This window comes from Mixophyes fleayi, unplaced genomic scaffold, assembly GCF_038048845.1.
Source record: "Mixophyes fleayi isolate aMixFle1 unplaced genomic scaffold, aMixFle1.hap1 Scaffold_2950, whole genome shotgun sequence".
In the NCBI taxonomy this organism is placed as follows: domain Eukaryota; kingdom Metazoa; phylum Chordata; class Amphibia; order Anura; family Limnodynastidae; genus Mixophyes; species Mixophyes fleayi.
The window spans coordinates 1-13,666 of record NW_027446999.1 but is presented as its reverse complement, the minus strand read 5'-3'; the positions used below and the strand labels follow the sequence as shown (position 1 = coordinate 13,666).

At 47.8% G+C, this 13,666-nt stretch overlaps 18 non-coding genes across 18 annotated transcripts; all 18 read right to left on the bottom strand.

The window, feature by feature from the left end:
• Positions 1 to 176: 176 nt before the first annotated feature.
• Positions 177 to 340, bottom strand: LOC142127894 (U1 spliceosomal RNA). Its single transcript, XR_012685424.1, has one exon. It is a non-coding gene; the product is annotated as a U1 spliceosomal RNA (small nuclear RNA).
• A 588-nt stretch (positions 341 to 928) lies between these two features.
• LOC142127926 (U1 spliceosomal RNA) lies at positions 929 to 1,092 on the bottom strand. Its single transcript, XR_012685453.1, has one exon. It is a non-coding gene; the product is annotated as a U1 spliceosomal RNA (small nuclear RNA).
• Positions 1,093 to 1,680: 588 nt separating this feature from the next.
• On the bottom strand, positions 1,681 to 1,844 carry LOC142127893 (U1 spliceosomal RNA). Its single transcript, XR_012685423.1, has one exon. It is a non-coding gene; the product is annotated as a U1 spliceosomal RNA (small nuclear RNA).
• A 588-nt stretch (positions 1,845 to 2,432) lies between these two features.
• LOC142127892 (U1 spliceosomal RNA) lies at positions 2,433 to 2,596 on the bottom strand. Its single transcript, XR_012685422.1, has one exon. It is a non-coding gene; the product is annotated as a U1 spliceosomal RNA (small nuclear RNA).
• A 588-nt stretch (positions 2,597 to 3,184) lies between these two features.
• LOC142127887 (U1 spliceosomal RNA) lies at positions 3,185 to 3,345 on the bottom strand. The gene has a single exon (XR_012685418.1). It is a non-coding gene; the product is annotated as a U1 spliceosomal RNA (small nuclear RNA).
• Positions 3,346 to 3,935: 590 nt separating this feature from the next.
• LOC142127942 (U1 spliceosomal RNA) lies at positions 3,936 to 4,099 on the bottom strand. Its single transcript, XR_012685467.1, has one exon. It is a non-coding gene; the product is annotated as a U1 spliceosomal RNA (small nuclear RNA).
• A 586-nt stretch (positions 4,100 to 4,685) lies between these two features.
• Positions 4,686 to 4,847, bottom strand: LOC142127939 (U1 spliceosomal RNA). Its single transcript, XR_012685465.1, has one exon. It is a non-coding gene; the product is annotated as a U1 spliceosomal RNA (small nuclear RNA).
• Positions 4,848 to 5,435: 588 nt separating this feature from the next.
• On the bottom strand, positions 5,436 to 5,599 carry LOC142127890 (U1 spliceosomal RNA). Its single transcript, XR_012685421.1, has one exon. It is a non-coding gene; the product is annotated as a U1 spliceosomal RNA (small nuclear RNA).
• A 591-nt stretch (positions 5,600 to 6,190) lies between these two features.
• On the bottom strand, positions 6,191 to 6,354 carry LOC142127889 (U1 spliceosomal RNA). Its single transcript, XR_012685420.1, has one exon. It is a non-coding gene; the product is annotated as a U1 spliceosomal RNA (small nuclear RNA).
• Positions 6,355 to 6,941: 587 nt separating this feature from the next.
• Positions 6,942 to 7,104, bottom strand: LOC142127921 (U1 spliceosomal RNA). Its single transcript, XR_012685448.1, has one exon. It is a non-coding gene; the product is annotated as a U1 spliceosomal RNA (small nuclear RNA).
• A 587-nt stretch (positions 7,105 to 7,691) lies between these two features.
• Positions 7,692 to 7,852, bottom strand: LOC142127940 (U1 spliceosomal RNA). The gene has a single exon (XR_012685466.1). It is a non-coding gene; the product is annotated as a U1 spliceosomal RNA (small nuclear RNA).
• A 587-nt stretch (positions 7,853 to 8,439) lies between these two features.
• LOC142127886 (U1 spliceosomal RNA) lies at positions 8,440 to 8,604 on the bottom strand. The gene has a single exon (XR_012685417.1). It is a non-coding gene; the product is annotated as a U1 spliceosomal RNA (small nuclear RNA).
• A 585-nt stretch (positions 8,605 to 9,189) lies between these two features.
• On the bottom strand, positions 9,190 to 9,352 carry LOC142127935 (U1 spliceosomal RNA). The gene has a single exon (XR_012685461.1). It is a non-coding gene; the product is annotated as a U1 spliceosomal RNA (small nuclear RNA).
• A 589-nt stretch (positions 9,353 to 9,941) lies between these two features.
• LOC142127938 (U1 spliceosomal RNA) lies at positions 9,942 to 10,103 on the bottom strand. Its single transcript, XR_012685464.1, has one exon. It is a non-coding gene; the product is annotated as a U1 spliceosomal RNA (small nuclear RNA).
• Positions 10,104 to 10,693: 590 nt separating this feature from the next.
• On the bottom strand, positions 10,694 to 10,857 carry LOC142127937 (U1 spliceosomal RNA). Its single transcript, XR_012685463.1, has one exon. It is a non-coding gene; the product is annotated as a U1 spliceosomal RNA (small nuclear RNA).
• Positions 10,858 to 11,445: 588 nt separating this feature from the next.
• On the bottom strand, positions 11,446 to 11,610 carry LOC142127923 (U1 spliceosomal RNA). The gene has a single exon (XR_012685450.1). It is a non-coding gene; the product is annotated as a U1 spliceosomal RNA (small nuclear RNA).
• Positions 11,611 to 12,197: 587 nt separating this feature from the next.
• LOC142127943 (U1 spliceosomal RNA) lies at positions 12,198 to 12,360 on the bottom strand. The gene has a single exon (XR_012685468.1). It is a non-coding gene; the product is annotated as a U1 spliceosomal RNA (small nuclear RNA).
• Positions 12,361 to 12,947: 587 nt separating this feature from the next.
• LOC142127888 (U1 spliceosomal RNA) lies at positions 12,948 to 13,109 on the bottom strand. Its single transcript, XR_012685419.1, has one exon. It is a non-coding gene; the product is annotated as a U1 spliceosomal RNA (small nuclear RNA).
• Between the last annotated feature and the right edge of the window lie 557 nt (positions 13,110 to 13,666).

Below are 13,666 nucleotides of genomic sequence, written 5' to 3'. Positions count from 1 at the left end.
TGTCATATCTGGCAGAATGGCATCAGCACAGGGGGAAGAAAGCAAGCCAGGGAAAAAATCAGGCCGGATAGGGCTACAATATCAAGATATCGCGCTGCCGATAAAGCATTTAGATCATGCGCTTTCTGCAAGAAGGCTAGGTCACACAACTAAAGCTGACTTTTACCAGAGATGATCAGGGGAGAGCGCGAACGCAGTCCCCCACTACCACAAATTATGCAGTCGAGTTTCCCGCATTTGGGGAAATCGCAGGGGTCAGCACATCCGGAGTGCAATGGATGAACCTCACCCTGGGAGAACCACCTTTGTGATCATGGTATCTCCCCTGCCAGGTAAGTATGAGTTGGACTAGGACTCTGGAGGGCAACTGGTCAAGCACACGCCTGTCAAGTGGGGGAGATTCTCCTGATGCAGCACAAATGAACTTTCAGCTGGGGACAACAACTGAAGGGAAGCGGATGGGTGCCTATTCCTGAAGCACCTCAAATGTCAAACTGTACGGACAAGTACAATTATAAGCATTCCCAGGGTGCAGCAGATATATTTGCATACGATGGGTTATCCAAGCAGTCAGCTGCAATACTCATCTGCGTATGAAAAGAGAAAGACAGTAGAATGCCATCTATATAGGCCTGATTTGCATAAAGAAGCTCTGCAGGAAGAACTGTGCCCTGAAATAATCAGCAGCAAAAGGACACAGAGTGGTTCTATCAACCCTAGAATTATCAGAGAACAGGCAGTCATAGAGTACATGTCATATCTGGCAGAATGGCATCAGCACAGGGGGAAGAAAGCAAGCCAGGGAAAAAATCAGGCCGGATAGGGCTACAATATCAAGATATCGCGCTGCCGATAAAGCATTTAGATCATGCGCTTTCTGCAAGAAGGCTAGGTCACACAACTAAAGCTGACTTTTACCAGAGATGATCAGGGGAGAGCGCGAACGCAGTCCCCCACTACCACAAATTATGCAGTCGAGTTTCCCGCATTTGGGGAAATCGCAGGGGTCAGCACATCCGGAGTGCAATGGATGAACCTCACCCTGGGAGAACCACCTTTGTGATCATGGTATCTTCCCTGCCAGGTAAGTATGAGTTGGACTAGGACTCTGGAGGGCGACTGGTCAAGCACACGCCTGTCAAGTGGGGGAGATTCTCCTGATGCAGCACAAATGAACTTTCAGCTGGGGACAACAACTGAAGGGAAGCGGATGGGTGCCTATTCCTGAAGCACCTCAAATGTCAAACTGTACGGACAAGTACAATTATAAGCATTCCCAGGGTGCAGCAGATATATTTGCATACGATGGGTTATCCAAGCAGTCAGCTGCAATACTCATCTGCATATGAAAAGAGAAAGACAGTAGAATGCCATCTATATAGGCCTGATTTGCATAAAGAAGCTCTGCAGGAAGAACTGTGCCCTGAAATAATCAGCAGCAAAAGGACACAGAGTGGTTCTATCAACCCTAGAATTATCAGAGAACAGGCAGTCATAGAGTACATGTCATATCTGGCAGAATGGCATCAGCACAGGGGGAAGAAAGCAAGCCAGGGAAAAAATCAGGCCGGATAGGGCTACAATATCAAGATATCGCGCTGCCGATAAAGCATTTAGATCATGCGCTTTCTGCAAGAAGGCTAGGTCACACAACTAAAGCTGACTTTTACCAGAGATGATCAGGGGAGAGCGCGAACGCAGTCCCCCACTACCACAAATTATGCAGTCGAGTTTCCCGCATTTGGGGAAATCGCAGGGGTCAGCACATCCGGAGTGCAATGGATGAACCTCACCCTGGGAGAACCACCTTTGTGATCATGGTATCTCCCCTGCCAGGTAAGTATGAGTTGGACTAGGACTCTGGAGGGCAACTGGTCAAGCACACGCCTGTCAAGTGGGGGAGATTCTCCTGATGCAGCACAAATGAACTTTCAGCTGGGGACAACAACTGAAGGGAAGCGGATGGGTGCCTATTCCTGAAGCACCTCAAATGTCAAACTGTACGGACAAGTACAATTATAAGCATTCCCAGGGTGCAGCAGATATATTTGCATACGATGGGTTATCCAAGCAGTCAGCTGCAATACTCATCTGCATATGAAAAGAGAAAGACAGTAGAATGCCATCTATATAGGCCTGATTTGCATAAAGAAGCTCTGCAGGAAGAACTGTGCCCTGAAATAATCAGCAGCAAAAGGACACAGAGTGGTTCTATCAACCCTAGAATTATCAGAGAACAGGCAGTCATAGAGTACATGTCATATCTGGCAGAATGGCATCAGCACAGGGGGAAGAAAGCAAGCCAGGGAAAAAATCAGGCCGGATAGGGCTACAATATCAAGATATCGCGCTGCCGATAAAGCATTTAGATCATGCGCTTTCTGCAAGAAGGCTAGGTCACACAACTAAAGCTGACTTTTACCAGAGATGATCAGGGGAGAGCGCGAACGCAGTCCCCCACTACCACAAATTATGCAGTCGAGTTTCCCGCATTTGGGGAAATCGCAGGGGTCAGCACATCCGGAGTGCAATGGATGAACCTCACCCTGGGAGAACCACCTTTGTGATCATGGTATCTCCCCTGCCAGGTAAGTATGAGTTGGACTAGGACTCTGGAGGGCGACTGGTCAAGCACACGCCTGTCAAGTGGGGGAGATTCTCCTGATGCAGCACAAATGAACTTTCAGCTGGGGACAACAACTGAAGGGAAGCGGATGGGTGCCTATTCCTGAAGCACCTCAAATGTCAAACTGTACGGACAAGTACAATTATAAGCATTCCCAGGGTGCAGCAGATATATTTGCATACGATGGGTTATCCAAGCAGTCAGCTGCAATACTCATCTGCATATGAAAAGAGAAAGACAGTAGAATGCCATCTATATAGGCCTGATTTGCATAAAGAAGCTCTGCAGGAAGAACTGTGCCCTGAAATAATCAGCAGCAAAAGGACACAGAGTGGTTCTATCAACCCTAGAATTATCAGAGAACAGGCAGTCATAGAGTACATGTCATATCTGGCAGAATGGCATCAGCACAGGGGGAAGAAAGCAAGCCAGGGAAAAAATCAGGCCGGATAGGGCTACAATATCAAGATATCGCGCTGCCGATAAAGCATTTAGATCATTGCGCTTCTGCAAGAAGGCTAGGTCACACAACTAAAGCTGACTTTTACCAGAGATGATCAGGGGAGAGCCGCGACGCAGTCCCCCACTACCACAAATTATGCAGTCGAGTTTCCGCATTTGGGGAAATCGCAGGGGTCAGCACATCCGGAGTGCAATGGATGAACCTCACCCTGGAGAACCACCTTTGTGATCATGGTATCTCCCTGCCAGGTAAGTATGAGTTGGACTAGGACTCTGGAGGGCGACTGGTCAAGCACACGCCTGTCAAGTGGGGGAGATTCTCCTGATGCATGCACAAATGAACTTTCAGCTGGGGACAACAACTGAAGGGAAGCGGATGGGTGCCTATTCCTGAAGCACCTCAAATGTCAAACTGTACGGACAAGTACAATTATAAGCATTCCCAGGGTGCAGCAGATATATTTGCATACGATGGGTTATCCAAGCAGTCAGCTGCAATACTCATCTGCATATGAAAAGAGAAAGGACAGTAGAATGCCATCTATATAGGCCTGATTTGCATAAAGAAGCTCTGCAGGAAGAACTGTGCCCTGAAATAATCAGCAGCAAAAGGACACAGAGTGGTTCTATCAACCCTAGAATTATCAGAGAACAGGCAGTCATAGAGTACATGTCATATCTGGCAGAATGGCATCAGCACAGGGGGAAGAAAGCAAGCCAGGGAAAAAATCAGGCCGGATAGGGCTACAATATCAAGATATCGCGCTGCCGATAAAGCATTTAGATCATGCGCTTTCTGCAAGAAGGCTAGGTCACACAACTAAAGCTGACTTTTACCAGAGATGATCAGGGGAGAGCGCGAACGCAGTCCCCCACTACCACAAATTATGCAGTCGAGTTTCCCGCATTTGGGGAAATCGCAGGGGTCAGCACATCCGGAGTGCAATGGATTGAACCTCACCCTGGGAGAACCACCTTTGTGATCATGGTATCTCCCTGCCAGTTAAGTATGAGTTGGACTAGGGACTCTGGAGGGCGACTGGTCAAGCACACGCCTGTCAAGTGGGGGAGATTCTCCTGATGCAGCACAAATGAACTTTCAGCTGGGGACAACAACTGAAGGGAAGCGGATGGGTGCCTATTCCTGAAGCACCTCAAATGTCAAACTGTACGGACAAGTACAATTATAAGCATTCCAGGGTGCAGCAGATATATTTGCATACGATGGGTTATCCAAGCAGTCAGCTGCAATACTCATCTGCATATGAAAGAGAAAGACAGTAGAATGCCATCTATATAGGCCCTGATTTGCATAAAGAAGCTCTGCAGGAAGAACTGTGCCCTGAAATAATCAGCAGCAAAAGGACACAGAGTGGTTCTATCAACCCTAGAATTATCAGAGAACAGGCAGTCATAGAGTACATGTCATATCTGGCAGAATGGCATCAAGCACAGGGGAAGAAAGCAAGCCAGGGAAAAAATCAGGCCGGATAGGGCTACAATATCAGATATCGCGCTGCCGATAAAGCATTTAGATCATTGCGCTTTCTGCAAGAAGGCTAGGTCACACAACTAAAGCTGACTTTTACGGAGATGATCAGGGAGAGCGCGAACGCAGTCCCCCACTACCACAATTATGCAGTCGAGTTTCCCGCATTTGGGGAAATCGCAGGGTCAGCACATCCGGAGTGCAATGGATGAACCTCACCCTGGGAGAACCACCTTTGTGATCATGGTATCTCCCCTGCCAGGTAAGTATGAGTTGGACTAGGACTCTGGGAGGGCGACTGGTCAAGCACACGCCTGTCAAGTGGGGGAGATTCTCCTGATGCAGCACAAATGAACTTTCAGCTGGGGACAACAACTGAAGGGAAGCGGATGGGTGCCTATTCCTGAAGCATCCTCAAATGTCAAACTGTACGGACAAGTACAATTATAAGCATTCCCAGGGTGCAGCAGATATATTTGCATACGATGGTTATCCAAGCAGTCAGCTGCAATACTCATCTGCATATGAAAAGAGAAAGACAGTAGAATGCCATCTATATAGGCCTGATTTGCATAAAGAAGCTCTGCAGGAAGAACTGTGCCCTGAAATAATCAGCAGCAAAAGGACACAGAGTGGTTCTATCAACCCTAGAATTATCAGAGAACAGGCAGTCATAGAGTACATGTCATATCTGCAGAATGGCATCAGCACAGGGTGAAGAAAGCAAGCCAGGGAAAAAATCAGGCCGGATAGGGCTACAATATCAAGATATCGCGCTGCCGATAAAGCATTTAGATCATGCGCTTTCTGCAAGAAGGCTAGGTCACACAACTAAAGCTGACTTTTACCGGAGATGATCAGGGGAGAGCGCGAACGCAGTCCCCCACTACCACAAATTATGCAGTCGAGTTTCCCGCATTTGGGGAAATCGCAGGGGTCAGCACATCCGGAGTGCAATGGATGAACCTCACCCTGGGAGAACCACCTTTGTGATCATGGTATCTCCCCTGCCAGGTAAGTATGAGGTGGACCTAGGACTCTGGAGGGCGACTGGTCAAGCACACCGCCTGTCAAGTGGGGGAGATTCTCCTGATGCAGCACAAATTAACTTTCAGCCTGGGGACAACAACTGAAGGGAAGCGGATGGGTGCCTATTCCTGAAGCACCTCAAATGTCAAACTGTACGGACAAGTACAATTATAAGCATTCCCAGGGTGCAGCAGATATATTTGCATACGATGGGTTATCCAAGCAGTCAGCTGCAATACTCATCTGCATATGAAAAGAGAAAGACAGTAGAATGCCATCTATATAGGCCTGATTTGCATAAAGAAGCTCTGCAGGAAGAACTGTGCCCTGAAATAATCAGCAGCAAAAGGACACAGAGTGGTTCTATCAACCCTAGAATTATCAGAGAACAGGCAGTCATAGAGTACATGTCATATCTGGCAGAATGGCATCAGCACAGGGGGAAGAAAGCAAGCAGGGAAAAAATCAGGCCGGATAGGGCTACCAATATCAAGATATCGCGCTGCCGATAAAGCATTTAGATCATGCGCTTTCTGCAAGAAGGCTAGGTCACACAACTAAAGCTGACTTTTACCGGAGATGATCAGGGGAGAGCGCGAACGCAGTCCCCCACTACCACAAATTATGCAGTCGAGTTTCCCGCATTTGGGGAAATCGCAGGGGTCAGCACATCCGGAGTGCAATGGATGAACCTCACCCTGGGAGAACCACCTTTGTGATCATGGTATCTCCCCTGCCAGGTAAGTATGAGTTGGACTAGGACTCTGGAGGGCAACTGGTCAAGCACACGCCTGTCAAGTGGGGGAGATTCTCCTGATGCAGCACAAATGAACTTTCAGCTGGGGACAACAACTGAAGGGAAGCGGATGGGTGCCTATTCCTGAAGCACCTCAAATGTCAAACTGTACGGACAAGTACAATTATAAGCATTCCCAGGGTGCAGCAGATATATTTGCATACGATGGGTTATCCAAGCAGTCAGCTGCAATACTCATCTGCATATGAAAAGAGAAGACAGTAGAATGCCATCTATATAGGCCTGATTTGCATAAAGAAGCTCTGCAGAAGAACTGTGCCCTGAAATAATCAGCAGCAAAAGGACACAGAGTGGTTCTATCAACCTAGAATTATCAGAGAACAGGCAGTCATAGAGTACATGTCATATCTGGCAGAATGGCATCAGCACAGGGGGAAGAAAGCAAGGCCAGGGAAAAAATCAGGCCGGATAGGGCTACAATATCAAGATATCGCGCTGCCGATAAAGCATTTAGATCATGCGCTTTCTGCAAGAAGGCTAGGTCACACAACTAAAGCCTGACTTTTACCAGAGATGATCAGGGGAGAGCGCGAACGCAGTCCCCCACTACCACAAATTATGCAGTCGAGTTTCCCGCATTTGGGAAATCGCAGGGGTCAGCACATCCGGAGTGCAATGGATGAACCTCACCCTGGGAGAACCACCTTTGTGATCATGGTATCTCCCCTGCCAGGTAAGTATGAGTTGGACTAGGACTCTGGAGGCGACTGGTCAAGCACACGCCTGTCAAGTGGGGGAGATTCTCCTGATGCAGCACAAATGAACTTTCAGCTGGGGACAACAACTGAAGGGAAGCGGATGGGTGCCTATTCCTGAAGCACCTCAAATGTCAAACTGTACGGACAAGTACAATTATAAGCATTCCCAGGGTGCAGCAGATATATTTGCATACGATGGGTTATCCAAGCAGTCAGCTGCAATACTCATCTGCATATGAAAAGAGAAAGACAGTAGAATGCCATCTATATAGCCTGATTTGCATAAAGAAGCTCTGCAGGAAGAACTGTGCCCTGAAATAATCAGCAGCAAAAGGACACAGAGTGGTTCTATCAACCCTAGAATTATCAGAGAACAGGCAGTCATAGAGTACATGTCATATCTGGCAGAATGGCATCAGCACAGGGGGAAGAAAGCAAGCCAGGGAAAAAATCAGGCCGGATAGGGCTACAATATCAAGAATATCGCGCTGCCGATAAAGCATTTAGATCATGCGCTTTCTGCAAGAAGGCTAGGTCACACAACTAAAGCTGACTTTTACCAGAGATGATCAGGGGAGAGCGCGAACGCAGTCCCCACTACCACAAATTATGCAGTCGAGTTTCCCGCATTTGGGGAAATCGCAGGGGTCAGCACATCCGAGTGCAATGGATGAACCTCACCCTGGGAGAACCACCTTTGTGATCATGGTATCTCCCTGCCAGGTAAGTATGAGTTGGACTAGGACTCTGGAGGGCGACTGGTCAAGCACACGCCTGTCAAGTGGGGGAGATTCTCCTGATGCAGCACAAATGAACTTTCAGCTGGGGACAACAACTGAAGGGAAGCGGATGGGTGCCTATCCTGAAGCACCTCAAATGTCAAACTGTACGGACAAGTACAATTATAAGCATTCCAGGGTGCAGCAGATATATTTGCATACGATGGGTTATCCAAGCAGTCAGCTGCAATACTCATCTGCATATGAAAAGAGAAGAGACAGTAGAATGCCATCTATATAGGCCTGATTTGCATAAAGAAGCTCTGCAGGAAGAACTGTGCCCTGAAATAATCAGCAGCAAAAGGACACAGAGTGGTTCTATCAACCCTAGAATTATCAGAGAACAGGCAGTCATAGAGTACATGTCATATCTGGCAGAATGGCATCAGCACAGGGGGAAGAAAGCAAGCCAGGGAAAAAATCAGGCCGGATAGGGCTACAATATCAAGATATCGCGCTGCCGATAAAGCATTTAGATCATGCGCTTTCTGCAAGAAGGCTAGGTCACACAACTAAAGCTGACTTTTACCAGAGATGATCAGGGGAGAGCGCGAACGCAGTCCCCACTAACCACAAATTAATGCAGTCGAGTTTCCCAGCATTTGGGGAAATCGCAGGGGTCAGCACATCCGGAGTGCAATGGATGAACCTCACCCTGGGAGAACCACCTTGTGATCATGGTATCTCCCCTGCCAGGTAAGTATGAGTTGGACTAGGACTCTGGAGGCGACTGGTCAAGCACACCGCCTGTCAAGTGGGGGAGATTCTCCTGATGCAGCACAAATGAACTTTCAGCTGGGACAACAACTGAAGGGAAGCGGATGGGTGCCTATTCCTGAAGCACCTCAAATGTCAAACTGTACGGACAAGTACAATTATAAGCATTCCCAGGGTGCAGCAGATATATTTGCATACGATGGGTTATCCAAGCAGTCAGCTGCAATACTCATCTGCATATGAAAAGAGAAAGACAGTAGAATGCCATCTATATAGGCCTGATTTGCATAAAGAAGCTCTGCAGGAAGAACTGTGCCCTGAAATAATCAGCAGCAAAAGGACACAGAGTGGTTCTATCAACCCTAGAATTATCAGAGAACAGGCAGTCATAGAGTACATGTCATATCTGGCAGAATGGCATCAGCACAGGGGGAAGAAAGCAAGCCAGGAAAAAATCAGGCCGGATAGGGCTACAATATCAAGATATCGCGCTGCCGATAAAGCATTTAGATCATGCGCTTTCTGCAAGAAGGCTAGGTCACACAACTAAAGCTGACTTTTACAGAGATGATCAGGGGAGAGCGCGAACGCAGTCCCCCACTACCACAAATTATGCAGTCAAGTTTCCCGCATTTGGGGAAATCGCAGGGGTCAGCACATCCGGAGTGCAATGGATGAACCTCACCCTGGGAGAACCACCTTTGTGATCATGGTATCTCCCTGCCAGGTAAGTATGAGTTGGACTAGGACTCTGGAGGGCGACTGGTCAAGCACACGCCTGTCCAAGTGGGGGAGATTCTCCTGATGCAGCACAAATGAACTTTCAGCTGGGGACAACAACTGAAGGGAAGCGGATGGGTGCCTATTCCTGAAGCACCTCAAATGTCAAACTGTACGGACAAGTACAATTATAAGCATTCCCAGGGTGCAGCAGATATATTTGCATACGATGGGTTATCCAAGCAGTCAGCTGCAATACTCATCTGCATATGAAAAGAGAAAGACAGTAGAATGCCATCTATATAGGCCTGATTTGCATAAAGAAGCTCTGCAGGAAGAACTGTGCCCTGAAATAATCAGCAGCAAAAGGACACAGAGTGGTTCTATCAACCCTAGAATTATCAGAGAACAGGCAGTCATAGAGTACAATGTCATATCTGGCAGAATGGCATCAGCACAGGGGGAAGAAAGCAAGCCAGGGAAAAAATCAGGCCGGATAGGGCTACAATATCAAGATATCGCGCTGCCGATAAAGCATTTAGATCATGCGCTTTCTGCAAGAAGGCTAGGTCACACAACTAAGCTGACTTTTACCAGAGATGATCAGGGGAGAGCGCGAACGCAGTCCCCCACTACCACAAATTATGCAGTCGAGTTTCCCGCATTTGGGAAATCGCAGGGGTCAGCACATCCGGAGTGCAATGGATGAACTCATCCTGGGAGAACCACCTTTGTGATCATGGTATCTCCCCTGCCAAGTAAGTATGAGTTGGACTAGGACTCTGGAGGGCGACTGGTCAAGCACACGCCTGTCAAGTGGGGGAGATTCTCCTGATGCAGCAACAAATGAACTTTCAGCTGGGGACAACAACTGAAGGGAAGCGGATGGGTGCCTATTCCTGAAGCACCTCAAATGTCAAACTGTACGGACAAGTACAATTATAAGCATTCCAGGGTGCATGCAGATATATTTGCATACGATGGGTTATCCAAGCAGTCAGCTGCAATACTCATCTGCATATGAAAGAGAAATGACAGTAGAATGCATCTATATAGGCCTGATTTGCATAAAGAAGCTCTGCAGGAAGAACTGTGCCCTGAAATAATCAGCAGCAAAAGGACACAGAGTGGTCTATCAACCCTAGAAATATCAGAGAACAGGCAGTCCATAGAGTACATGTCATATCTGGCAGAATGGCATCAGCACAGGGGGAAGAAAGCAAGCCAGGGAAAAAATCAGGCCGGATAGGGCTACAATATCAAGATATCGCGCTGCCGATAAAGCATTTAGATCATGCGCTTTCTGCAAGAAGGCTAGGTCACACAACTAAAGCTGACTTTTTACCAGAGATGATCAGGGGGAGAGCGCGAACGCAGTCCCCCACTACCACAAATTATGCAGTCGAGTTTCCCGCATTTGGGGAAATCGCAGGGGTCAGCACATCCGGAGTGCAATGGATGAACCTCACCCTGGGAGAACCACCTTTGTGATCATGGTATCTCCCCTGCCAGGTAAGTATGAGTTGGACTAGGACTCTGGAGGGCGACTGGTCAAGCACACGCCTGTCAAGTGGGGGAGATTCTCCTGATGCAGCACAAATGAACTTTCAGCTGGGGACAACAACTGAAGGGAAGCGGATGGGTGCCTATTCCTGAAGCACCTCAAATGTCAAACTGTACGGACAAGTACAATTATAAGCATTCCCAGGGTGCAGCAGATATATTTGCATACGATGGGTTATCCAAGCAGTCAGCTGCAATACTCATCTGCATATGAAAGAGAAGACAGTAGAATGCCATCTATATAGCCTGATTTGCATAAAGAAGCTCTGCAGGAAGAACTGTGCCCTGAAATAATCAGCAGCAAAAGGACACAGAGTGGTTCTATCAACCCTAGAATTATCAGAGAACAGGCAGTCATAGAGTACATGTCATATCTGGCAGAATGGGCTCAGCACAGGGGGAAGAAAGCAAGCCAGGGAAAAAATCAGGCCGGATAGGGCTACAACTATCAAGATATCGCGCTGCCGATAAAGCAATTAGGATCATGCGCTTTCTGCAAGAAGGCTAGGTCACACAACTAAAGCTGACTTTTAACCAGAGATGATCAGGGGAGAGCGCGAACGCAGTCCCCCACTACCACAAATTATGCAGTCCGAGTTTCCCGCATTTGGGGAAATCGCAGGGGTCAGCACATCCGGAGTGCAATGGATGAACCTCACCCTGGGAGAACCACCTTTGTGATCATGGTATCTCCCCTGCCAGGTAAGTATGAGTTGGACTAGGACTCTGGAGGGCGACTGGTCAAGCACACGCCTGTCAAGTGGGGGAGATTCTCCTGATGCAGCACAAATGAACTTTCAGCTGGGGACAACAACTGAAGGGAAGCGGATGGGTGCCTATTCCTGAAGCACCTCAAATGTCAAACTGTACGGACAAGTACAATTATAAGCATTCCAGGGTGCAGCAGATATATTTGCATACGATGGGTTATCCAAGCAGTCAGCTGCAATACTCATCTGCATATGAAAAGAGAAAGACAGTAGAATGCCATCTATATAGGCCTGATTTGCATAAAGAAGCTCTGCAGGAAGAACTGTGCCCTGAAATAATCAGCAGCAAAAGGACACAGAGTGGTTCTATCAACCCTAGAATTATCAGAGAACAGCAGTCATAGAGTACATGTCATATCTGGCAGAATGGCATCAGCACAGGGGGAAGAAAGCAAGCCAGGGAAAAAATCAGGCCGGATAGGGCTACAATATCAAGATATCGCGCTGCCGATAAAGCATTTAGATCATGCGCTTTCTGCAAGAAGGCTAGGTCACACAACTAAAGCTGACTTTTTACCAGAGATGATCAGGGGAGAGCGCGAACGCAGTCCCCCACTACCACAAATTTATGCAGTCGAGTTTCCCGCATTTGGGGAAATCGCAGGGGTCAGCACATCCGGAGTGCAATGATGAACTCACCCTGGGAGAACCACCTTTGTGATCATGGTATCTCCCCTGCCAGGTAAGTATGATTGGACTAGGACTCTGGAGGGCGACTGGTCAAGCACACGCCTGTCAAGTGGGGGAGATTCTCCTGATGCAGCACAAATGAACTTTCAGCTGGGGACAACAACTGAAGGGAAGCGGATGGGTGCCTATTCCTGAAGCACCTCAAATGTCAAACTGTACGGACAAGTACAATTATAAGCATTCCCAGGGTGCAGCAGATATATTTGCATACGATGGGTTATCCAAGCAGTCAGCTGCAATACTCATCTGCATATGAAAAGAGAAAGACAGTAGAATGCCATCTATATAGGCCTGATTTGCATAAAGAAGCTCTGCAGGAAGGAACTGTGCCCTGAAATAATCAGCAGCAAAAGGACACAGAGTGGTTCTATCAACCCTAGAATTATCAGAGAACAGGCAGTCATAGAGTACATGTCATATCTGGCAGAATGGCATCAGCACAGGGGGAAGAAAGCAAGCCAGGGAAAAATCAGGCCGGATAGGGCTACAATATCAAGATATCGCGCTGCCGATAAAGCATTTAGATCATGCGCTTTCTGCAAGAAGGCTAGGTCACACAACTAAAGCTGACTTTTACCAGAGATGATCAGGGGAGAGCGCGACGCAGTCCCCCACTACACAAATTATGCAGTCGAGTTTCCCGCATTTGGGGAAATCGCAGGGTCAGCACATCCGGAGTGCAATGGATGAACCCTCACCCTGGAGAACCACCTTTGTGATCATGGTATCATCCCCTGCCAGGTAAGTATGAGTTGGACTAGGACTCTGGAGGGCGACTGGTCAAGCACACGCCTGTCAAGTGGGGGAGATTCTCCTGATGCAGCACAAATGAACTTTCAGCTGGGGACAACAACTGAAGGGAAGCGGATGGGTGCCTATTCCTGAAGCACCTCAAATGTCAAACTGTACGGGACAAGTACTAATTATAAGCATTCCCAGGGTGCAGCAGATATATTTGCATACGATGGGTTATCCAAGCAGTCAGCTGCAATACTCATCTGCATATGAAAAGAGAAAGACAGTAGAATGCCATCTATATAGGCCTGATTTGCATAAAGAAGCCTCTGCAGGAAGAACTGTGCCCTGAAATAATCAGCAGCAAAAGGACACAGAGTGGTTCTATCAACCCTAGAATTATCAGAGAACAGGCAGTCATAGAGTACATGTCATATCTGGCAGAATGGCATCAGCACAGGGGAAGAAGCAAAGCCAGGGAAAAATCAGGCCGGATAGGGCTACAATATCAAGATATCGCGCTGCCGATAAAGCATTTAGATCATGCGCTTTCTGCAAGAAGGCTAGGTCA